The 10,483-nt window shown below is 43.2% G+C and overlaps 1 long non-coding RNA gene across 1 annotated transcript; it reads left to right on the forward strand.

Annotated features, from left to right (window-relative positions):
* Nucleotides 1-6,508: 6,508 nt before the first annotated feature.
* On the forward strand, nucleotides 6,509-8,866 carry LOC129527826 (uncharacterized). The gene is made up of 3 exons (XR_008672922.2): nucleotides 6,509-7,035; nucleotides 7,250-7,415; nucleotides 8,745-8,866. It is a non-coding gene; the product is annotated as an uncharacterized lncRNA (long non-coding RNA).
* The last annotated feature ends 1,617 nt before the right edge of the window (nucleotides 8,867-10,483 follow it).

A 10,483-nucleotide genomic window follows, 5' to 3' on the forward strand; every position in this document is an offset into this window, starting at 1 on the left:
GTAAGGGAGAGAAAGAGGGAAAGAGAGGATCTCGCTCTGTCACTCAGGTTGCAGTACAGTGGCCTGATCTCAGCTCACTGCAGCCTCTACCTCCCAGGATCAAGTGACCCTCCCACCTCAGCCTGCCGAGTAGCTGGGACCACAGACATGCATGACCACACCTGGCTAATTTTTTCATTTTATTGTAGAAAAGGTGGGGGACAGGGCACTCAAACTATGTTGTCCACGCTGCTCTTGAACTCCTGGTTTCAAGAGCTCCTCTCTCCTCAGCCTACCAAAGTGCTGGGATTATAGATGAGATCCACCATGCTTGGCCACATATATATAATTTACAAATTAAAAAACCTTATATACAAGGTTAAATGCAAATGTCCCACAGTGAGGGCCAGGCTTCAGTATAAGGGGGAGTCCTGCCTGAAAAGGGCTGCAGCTTGGAACTATTCGCTCTGTCCTTATTTGGCTACGAGTTGGTTCACATCTTCTGTCACTCAGGCCTGAAGAGATGCAGCCTAGAGCTCTGCTATCCAATCACTGGTGCTGGGGTAAAAACTGTCTTAAAACTATTATTTAATGCTTAGCAATGTTAATTTTTAGTGAGAAACTTAAGATTACTTAATTGAACATAACAATATTTTAAGATTTTAAATTACTGAAAAAAATAAAATTATGACACAGGTACTTCTTCCAATTTTTTTTTGAGGGAGGGTTCAAGTACCTATGTTATATATTGAAACTGACTGTTTCTGTAAGCTCTACCCTTAAGTCAAAACAATGTTGAAGTTATTGTGAACAAGTACTTAGCATAAATCCCACCCTTAGGCAAATTTATATAGTGATTTCAATTGCCCTACACATCCCTTTCCTGTGATAAGTGTCTAGGTTTTGGGAGGTAACAGTACAGGGATGAACCATCTTCAACCATCTAAGACATAGCCTCTATTCATAAGTTCCTCTTAAATGTTTCCTTCTAAGAAACTTGATTTGTCAGCCTCTTTCTTCAACCTCTCAACTCCTTTGGCCTTTAAAGGTAGGTTTACATTTACCTACTTACGACAAAACAACATCATATATATGGTCTGTCCATTTCTAGAACATTGTTATGTGTTTAACCCATGTAATATTTAGCACAAAGTATAGTTTTGTATATGAATAGTATATTTTATATAGTGTATTTTATGTAGCTACTTTCTATTACACATCACTAAAATACATGTTCAGTAAGTGCTCACTTAACGTCATTGATAGGTTCTTGGAAACTGATTTTAAGTGAAAGAAAAAACTATATATTATAGGAAATTAACTCTTATTTATATCAATTAGCCAATGGTAAGATTGGTTTCATTCACATAGTAATAAAAAGTCAGTTTCCAAGAATCTATCAACAAAGTGAGAATCCTGTAATTAGTATCATAGTACATAGTACATTACAGCATTGCAATATTATAGTGTTATTGTAGTCTTAGCAGTTGGTTGCATAATGTGTTTCAGTTTCCCCCAAGATCACAGAATTATTCAGACCAACCAATAACAACCTCCTGTGGGAACCAGGAGCATCTCACCCTCTTGATATTACAAAGCCTTCCCCTGACACCTCCTGTTTGTTCTCTCTGCTCCCAGGTGCAATCCCTGTGTGGGTCTGTTTACCTTACAGTACTTTCCTCCTTTCATGATTATATGTAATGAATAACTGCTGTCAATCTTATCTGTCCAGTGATTGGTGCCATGGTTTTAACCCTTCCAGTAGCCCTAGGGTGGTAATTTCTCCCTCACTAACGGGGTAAAGGGGAGGCTAATCAAACAATTCACAACACAAACTGGATTAACCAACCATAACTGAGGACACCTGCTCAACTTTAACTGCTTTTGGCCTACTGGTTTCATGATACATTAAAAGTCAACTCAGTCAGAGCCACCAGTTGGTGGTGGGCTTTTGCTTTGGTCTAAATAGCAGTTTATGGCCTTTATCATGAGTTGCCTTCCCTGCCCACACTAAAGCACACCCATCACCTAGACATAAATGGTCAATTGACTCTGCTCCAGCATGATGTGTCATCAAGTGTAGCCTGTGTTTCGCAGGCAGTTTGCAAGACACTTGCCTGTCAAGGCAGTGAAAAGACAGAACCTTGATCAGTCAGTACTTCACTCCTGATTACCAACAGTCAGGGTATATCTCTGTGGTCACTTCATCTGGTCTGGTTATTATTACTAAATGCCTGGGTAGTCATCTGAACATTGTTTATTATTGCACACTCTCAGGACAGGCTTAGGGATGGTCTTTTGTAAAACTGCAGAAACAAAAGGGACTTTTACTTTGGAGAGAATTATGCATGTCACTTGGTTGCTCTGACAAGTGCTACTGTCATGCAAGCAAGAATAGTGGCCTTTTCTAAGTTGCAGCTTCCTTTGCTGCTGTCATGTGCATTCTCATGATGAGGTGCACATTCCTTCTGCCTTATGGTTTAGAAACTGATGAGTAATAAAAAGAAAAAAAGAGCATTTAACATTAGCCCCTCTCGAAACATGGTGTGTAATTCTCTCACTGTAAAACCCCTACCCATCGTGTGGGCTTTTAGCACTGCTGCTTACCAATATGCCAAAGGTGCAATTTTAGGATCAGGAGTTTGATGGACTCAAACAAAAAGACCATAGTGCATATGGATGCTAATCCCAGTGAGACTGAGTGGCAGTAAACACCTTCATCAAAAGAGAAGACAGATCACAATTAAACAAATAATGATATAACTTAAGAAACTAGAAGAGAAATAAATTATCCCAAAGTTACTAGGTGATTAAATTAATAAAAAATTAGAGCAGGAATAAATGGAGACTAGAAAAACAATAGAAAATGGAGAAAAAAGTAAGAGTTTTTTTTTTGGAATCATAAAATTGACATATCTTCAGCTACACTAAGATAAAATGCTCAAATAAATAAAATCAGAATTAAAGGGGAGACATTACAACTGGTATAACAGAAATACAAAAGGTGATAAGTCTATTATGTACATACACTCCTATGTACAATTATATCCCAACAAATTGGATAAGGTAGAAGACATGAATAAATTTCTAGATGTGTACAATCTACCAAGACTGAACCATAAAGAAATAGAAAATATGAATAGATCAGTAGTGAGTATGGAGTTTAGATCTGATGACTTGACTGCTGAATTTTACCAAACATTTAAAAAGAACCAAATCTTTGAAAAAATTGAAGAAAAAGGAATACTTTCAAACTCATTTTATGAAGCCAGCATTACCCGGATACCAAAGCCAGAGACGGTCATTACAAGAAAAAAAAATAAAGGCCAATATCCCCAATGAACATACATGCAAAACCATCCACAAAGTTGCAAATGAAATTCAAAAGCACTTTAAAAGGATCATTTATTATGATCGAGTTAGATTTATTCCTGAGATGCAAGAATATTTTAACATGTGGAAATTAATGAATGCCATAAATTTTATTTACACAATGAAAAGATTAAAAATCATGACTATTTTTATGGATGCCTAAAATTATTTTGACAAATTTTAAAATCCATTTCTAATAAAATTTATAACAAATTAGGTATAGAAAGAATATACCTCACAATAAAGAAGTACTTTCCCTATTAACTATAGGACAAGCCCATAGCTAACATTACAGAAAATGGTGAAATGTTGGAATCTTCTTTTCTAAGATTTATTTTATGATAAAGATGCCCACTCTCACTACTTCTTTCAACACTTTAGTGGAAATCCTACTCACAATATCAGACAAGAGAAAAAAAGGGAGGGCATTTAAATGAGAAAAAACAAGATCTTATATTCATGGAGATTAACGCTCAGGTTTTTACAGATTAGATTTAACAGCATGAAAGCTGGTACCATCCAAGAATAAAAGGAACTGTCCCAGAGGACATGGGGCTTTAGGGACGTCAATTAGTAAGAGTCTCCATGAAAGCAGAAATGCTCCTGGATGTTTCCCTGGGGGATCAGGTCATCATCTGTGTCTTTGAGACACTGGCCAGTTAGGCTTCAGTCGACATGAGGCCAATGATTTTAAGTGTAAAATATCTAAACCATCATAATCTTTAGGTAGATATTTGGGGGCTTGCGTACTTAAATGGGTTGGTGAAATGTACTTAAATGTGTTGGTAAAATATCTAAACCATCATAATCTTTAGGTAGATATTTGGGGGCTTGCGTACTTAAATGGGTTGGTGAAATGTCACACAAGACACAAGGCTCGGAACTGGGATTTTCTCCTCTGCTCTTAGCAGCACCTCGGTAACCCAATAATTACCCTCCCTCATGCCTCCACTTCCACATCTGCGAAAAAGGCGCTGGTGAGCGTGACATTTTCAGGAAGCCACCGCCCATGGTCACTCCCTGCAAAGCTCTGAATTTGTGCATCCCCAGGAAAGGCAGTAGCTGTGAAGGGGGCCTGCCCCTCCACACCTGTGGGTATTTCTCGCAAGATGGAGGCGAGAGACTGAGAAAATAAATAAGACACAGAGGCAAAGTATAGAGGAAGAAAAGTGGGCCCAGGGGACTGGCGCTCAGCAAGTGAGGACCTGCTCCGGCGCTGGTCTCTGAGTTCCCTCAGTATTTATTGATCACTATCTTTACTATCTCGGCGAGGGGAATGTGGCATGACTATAGGGTAATGGTGGGGAGAGGGTCGGCAGAAAAACATGTGAGCAAAGGAATCTGTGTCATAAATAAGTTTAAGGAAAGGTGCTGTGCCTGGATGTGCACGTAGGCTAGATTTATCTTCAACTTTACATAAACATCTCAGTGCAGTAAAGTTTAGCAGAGCAGTATTGCCGCCATGATGTCTCGCCTCCAGCCATAAGGCGGTTTTCTCCTATCTCAGAATAGAATGTATGGTCGGTTTTACACTGAGTCATTCCATTCTCAGAGACGTGCAGGAGACAGATGCCTTCCTCTTATCTCAACTGCACAGAGGCCTTCCTCTTTCACTAATCCTCCTCAGCACAGACTCTTTAGGGGTGTGGGGCTGGGGGGCTGTAAGGTCTTTCTTTTCCCAAGAGGCCATATCTCCGGCTGTCTCAGTGAGGGGAAACCTGGACAATACCCAGGCTTTCTTGGGCAGGGGTCCCTGCGGCCTTCCGCAGTGTATTGTGTCTCTGGTTAATAGAGAGTGGAGAATGGTGATGACTTTCACCAAGCATACTGCCTGCAAGAACATTTTTAACAAAGCACATCCTGCACAGCCCCAGATCCATTAAACCTTGAGTCAATACAGCACATGTTTCTGTGAGCACAGAGTTGGTACAAAAGTTACAGATTAACAGCATCTCAAAACAGAACAATTTTTCTTAGTACAGATCAAAATGGAGTTTCTTATGTCTTCCTTTTTCTACATAGACACAGTAACGATCTGATCTTTCTTTTCCCCACATAGGTGTCTTTCAAAGACAGCTGAACTTGCGCTCTGCTTGGAGAGAGTGGAGGACAGCAGCACGGTGGATAGAGTCTGGGACCTCAGGCCAGTTCCCACAGCCACTTAGGAAAGCAGGCGGCTCCAGGGGCTGGAGGAGGCGCGATGCTCTGGAAAGACCCCGGGTGCAGGTGGGAGAGAAAATCGCGCTAAGCAGCGAAAAGGCAGGTGAGTGAGGACAAGACACTCCCGATTTGGGCAAAGGCGGGGTGCACTTCGCAGCAACACACCCTCCTCACTGCCCAACCCAGACCTGCTCCTCAAGTTCCTCTCCTGACTCAATTCCCTTGGCGACGGTTTGGCATGGAATCAATGGCCAGCAAAGCTTTGGAAGTGAAGCCGCCTACGCCGCCCTGCCCCTCCTTCCCGGGCTGCGCCCCGCGTCCTCTCCTGTCTCAATCTGGGTTGTCATCCTGCAGCCCCGCCATCCACCTTGGGGAACCAGTGAAGAGACTGCAACTCCTAGCATGCCCCGCGAGGCGCGCACCGCCCTGCCCCTCCCGAAGAGCTCCGCACTCCCCCAGCCCGGAGCAGGCCCACATCGCAGACCCTCAGCCCTGCGACCAACCGGCTGGGAGCGGACCAGACACTGTAACTCCTGCAATGCACTAAGACCTTTCTGCTTCCTGCCCCGCCCTTCCACGCAGCCCAGCCATTTCTCCCTGCGGAAGGAAGCCTAGTTGTTCCCAAATCTCTCCTGCCTGGTGAGACAGTGCAGTTAGGGCGGCTAGTTTCACCTTGAAATTGAGGCACCCTGTCTCCCGGAGCTGCGGGCTTCGCGCTTGTCATTTTGGAAGTTTGATTTCTCCAGACCAACATAGAGCGGGTCGCCTCTCATGGCCTCCGCGACAGGGTTGCCATACTAATGTTCCTTGGCCGGAATTGGGCACGCCCCGCCCCTTTTCTCGTCCCGCCTCTCCGCTCGGCCCCGCCCCTTCTCGCTCCTCCCCTCGCCACGCCCTTTCAGACATACGCGATATAGACAGTCCCTAGCGGTGGGGTAACTGTCCTGCCCTTTCAGACATGCGCAGTGCACCCGTCCCCAGGGTAATGGTCCTGCCCATTGAGACACGCACAGTGGCAGGGCGTCTCTAGGGATGGGGTACCGGGCCTGCCATTTCAGACATGCGTAGTGCACCCCTCCCTAGAGGTTGGCAAATGGCTGCGGAACCGACAGTTATCAGGCTTCTTGGGATCCCCTCGAGAAGCCCCCTCGCGAGTGTCTGAAACCGTCAGTTCACCGCCAGAAATGAAAACATCCTGTCTCTAGTCACCTGCCATTTGCCTTTTCAAATCCTCTGTTCTCTGGGCTGTCACAAATCCTCCTCTGCACCCCAGGAGCGCCCCTTGGATCCCCGGGCCGGCTGCAGGGCCCACGCCTGGGTCGGGTCTCTCACGGGGACGCTCCCGCCACTGCAATAAAGAGGAGAAAAAGTCCCAGGGGAAGGGCCTGACCCTGCTCTATTCAGTCAGAAAACAGCCACAGGAAGGGGCTTTGGGAGCTACATCCACCCCTTCTCTTACCCAACCCAGGCTTCTTCCTAGGCCTCCGGGTCCTAGTGTGAACCTCCCGGCCGTGATTGATCCAGGTCAGCAGGGCTACAGCGCCCCCTTGTTCCCTCCCAACACATGAGCGAAGTTTGTGTGGTGAGGTCAGGGACAGTGTCTGCGTTTCTGCCCTGAATAGGGCTCCCTTGGAAAATCTTTTAATATCTCTTTTTAAATAGCCCCTTTGGACCACTTTTAATAATTTGCTGATAGAACGAAACAGTGATCATTCTCTTAATTCATGTTTCCATTAAGTTTTTCAGATTAAGTACTCCAAGACTACTCGCTGTTGAAACTGTCATAGGCACAGCCTCAGCTCCCTGAGGGTGGACGCATAAGAGCAGAATCTCCGTGGGGATTCTTTCTGGAGCATCAATATTACTGCAGGATTTGGAAGAAACAAATATAAATAATGTCTAAGGTAAAAAATGGAACATTTAAGACAAGGATAGAAAAGTCATCTACCTTTAAAAACTCATCTGTGCCTCACATGTCAGACTTTCTCTGAGAAAAAAACTCTTAAGGAGAACCTATTTCCATTCTTATAAATAATAAAAATGATAAAGCATATCAAGTCAATTGACAGTCCTCCCCTGCTAGTTTCCTAAATCACAATATGACCTTGGTATGGTTTTATTTGTATTTTTGCGGGGGGTGGGGGGTTGGGGGTGGAACTTTGGATACAAAAATTTAGGTTTTTGAACAATTTTTGGAAATTTTCAGGTATTAGTTGTTGATTTACTTTTGTACATCATCTAATTCCTGTGTCTCTCTGCTCTCCTTCTCAGACGCAATCATTCCATGGGTCTCTAAGGCTCTGTCTGTTTTCCCTAAATTTTGTTGATTTACTTTTGTACCCATTTAATTTTTTCTGTCTCTTCCCTCTTCTCAGACTCAATCATTCCACAGATCTGTAAGGCTCTGTTCATTTTCTTTAAGCTTTTTCTTTTTTTTCTTCCATCTTCACATCAGATAATTTCTATTGCTTTGTTTTCTGTTTCTGATCTATAGATAAGCTCAAAATTATTACTTCATATTTTTATACTTGACTATTTTTCATTTCGCTGCTGAGGTTCAACATCTGTTCATTTATGGAATATTTTCCTTTCCCCCCATGAGCATACTTATAATAGCTGCCTTCAAATTCTTGTCTTCTGATTACATCTTGGAGATGTCTACTGCCTGCTTTTTATCTTGTGTATGTATTACATTCTCATGTGTCTTCACACATCTCATATATTTAAAAATTGTGCACTAGAGACTGCATACAAGAGTTATAGAGACTTTGGATTCTGTTGTGTCCCTTCAAAGAGTGTTGTTTTTTAAAGAGGGTGTTAATTGGGCTGAATTCTAACTTCAATACTTATTTCTCCTACGGAGGGCACAGCTGAAATCCTCATTCAGTTCTTATATACATATATCTCATATATGTATTCTATATAGAAGTGTTTCTATAACGATATATACTATTTTATCCAGGATTAATCATTTTTCTCTATGAGAGTGTTACTTCAGCTAGCTGCTTTACCATTAGTGGAAGCCAGACCCTCAGTTTTGATTTTTGGATTTAATATAAATGAAATTATGTAGTATGGATAATTTTATATCAATTTTTATTGCAAGATTATATTCATGATACTCATTTACACTGTTGCAGATTTCTATAATCTGTTCATTTTAAAAAGTCCTTTTTTACATTGTGGTAAAATATACATAAAATTAATTATATTAACAATTTTTTAATGTGCAGGTCAGAGGAATTAATCACAGTCACATTGTTCTGCAACCATCATTTGCATTCATAGGGAATTTTATTCATTTTGCAAAACTGAAACTCTGTTCCTGTCAAACAACAGCCCCCCTTTACCTTCCCTTTGGCCCTTGGGAGCTACTCTTCCACTTTGTGTTTCTATGAATGGAACAACCATATGTACCTCATATGAGTTGAATCATACCATGTAGTAAAAAAAATGAGGAAGAATAATACACGCTGTATAACATATTTAGTAAATTAAATAACGTGTTTTTTTAATTTAAATAAACACAGAGATCAGTAGCACATAGAGAAAGATAGATAAAAAAGAAAAAGCAGTTAGAATGCTGTGTTAAATTTATGACTATGGTGTCTCAAATTCCAGAACAGTGAGGTCCCTGCCCCAGACACAGGGCTGGTCATGGTGAAGCTGGGAGCCCAGTGCAACTGTCTGACTCCCAAAGCCCATGCTCAGCCTAAATGTCACGGAGCCCTGAGGCACTCTACCTCTGCCTGCCCAGGCACTCAGTGGCCCTGAGATTCACCATGCCCTGTTCTTGGTCTTCAGGGTGTTGCTGGCCTACTGGGATGAGGGCTTAACTGACAGAACCAGTAGGAGCTTCAGGAAATAGTGGCAGCTGTGAGGCTACCATAAGCCGCACCTCAGCTTCCCACTGCCTGCCCAGGGGTCCCCATGCAACAGGGCCAAATGTTGACCAGGGAGCCACAGCCACGGTCTCTCGAAGCTGGTTGCAAGACTGAGTCTTCTGATACCCTCTGCTAATCTGCTAGGCCCTCACCTTTTATTCTGACTGTCACACTTCATGGACTGGAACAAAACCCCAAATTCTTCTTTAGTCAGAAGATGACAATTCTCTCTTGTCACTGAAGCAGCTGCATTTCTTGGAGGATTTTGATCTGGAGACAGAAGAAAGGACAGGATTCTGACAGCTCCTGGGTGGAAGATGATAAAGGAGAATTGTGGGGGAGGGAGGAGGCAGGAGGCAGTCTCTGAGGCTTATCTCTTAAGGGGTCCCATCCTCCCCTCCAATCCCATGTAGCCCCAACCTGTTCTCAGAGTTGGATATAAACAGCCCCTCCTCTAGGAACTTATAATTGATTCTAGTCCCCTAATCAAACCCTCCATTGGAATGGTTCTCCTCCTTCTATGTGTAACAAACCTTCCCGATAAATCCTAGATGCAGAGGATGGAGCCATGGAGTGTCCTCCCCAGGGTGGTCTCTGACTTTTACATCCTCACCCTCACTCAAAGTGATGGCCCCAGCTGCTCACCTCAATCCATTACTTAGTATCGATTATATTTTCCTAGAAGTTATACAGCCAAGATCCCTCAGAAAGGCCCCCTGGCCCATGACTAGCCCTCATCTTCCTATGCTGCACCACCACGAGGGCCACCAGTGTCAGGGCATGAGCATAAAACAGGACTTGGACCTTCACCACAATCTGGGCTCTACAGAAGGGACACTGAGGCTCAGTGATCTTTTGCCCTGATTCTCTGTGATGACAGACAGAAAAACTGAGGCCTTGGAAACAAAGAAGGTATTCAACCACTTAGGAACTGCCTGTCTTAGGAGGGGCCCAGTTTCTCTTTTCCCCAGTGGTCACCACCTGAGGCAGAGGCTGAGACTCAACTCTGAAGCTTCACTACTCAAGGAACAGGGACTGGTGTCTTTGCTGGAGCCTCCATCACTCATAGATAAGATGAACCTGACACC

The sequence above is a fragment of the Gorilla gorilla genome, chromosome 18 (assembly GCF_029281585.2).
Source record: "Gorilla gorilla gorilla isolate KB3781 chromosome 18, NHGRI_mGorGor1-v2.1_pri, whole genome shotgun sequence".
NCBI classification, from domain to species: Eukaryota; Metazoa; Chordata; class Mammalia; order Primates; family Hominidae; genus Gorilla; species Gorilla gorilla.